We start from the raw sequence: 501 nt of genomic DNA on the forward strand, positions 1-501 counted from the left end.
AGGGGAGGGGGAGGGGGAGCTGAATTCAGTCTACAGCATCATCTGAAATATGTTATTCTGTGATTCATCTTTCTATATCACATCACTCTCCTGTCTTAAAGAATTCTCTACACATTTCTTCTTTTTTAAACATTTCTCCCTCTCATATCAATGGTGAAGGGCCCTGATGGCTAAGTGCATCATGCACAGTACTTCTAATGGAAAACTCAGTTCAATGCACCAGCTGCTCTGAGAAGCGGAGACGGGCAGTTCTCCTTCTTGAGCTTTGACATTTTTGGAAATCCGATGTTGTATTTTTGGAATGGGAACCCACTTCAGTGTGGTGGCCTGGGTTTTGGTTTTTAGTATAAATGCTGTGTGTTGTGGTGTCGTTTGATTTGGTTTTGCTTTTGTTTCTTTTATCCATTCTAAACCAAGAAATCCAAACCAACAAAAATCTCCAACTCACTACACTCTAGTAGGAACTGACTTTCGGAGACTAAATCTCGCGGGAGGAGATGG

General features: G+C 41.7%; 1 pseudogene; it reads left to right on the forward strand.

Moving 5' to 3' along the window:
• The window catches only part of LOC102854615, a 31,911-nt pseudogene that overhangs the window by 24,851 nt on the left and 6,559 nt on the right, over positions 1–501 (forward strand).

This window comes from Elephantulus edwardii, unplaced genomic scaffold, assembly GCF_000299155.1.
Source record: "Elephantulus edwardii isolate Elephantulus edwardi_28Jun2011 unplaced genomic scaffold, EleEdw1.0 scaffold00017, whole genome shotgun sequence".
NCBI classification, from domain to species: domain Eukaryota; kingdom Metazoa; phylum Chordata; class Mammalia; order Macroscelidea; family Macroscelididae; genus Elephantulus; species Elephantulus edwardii.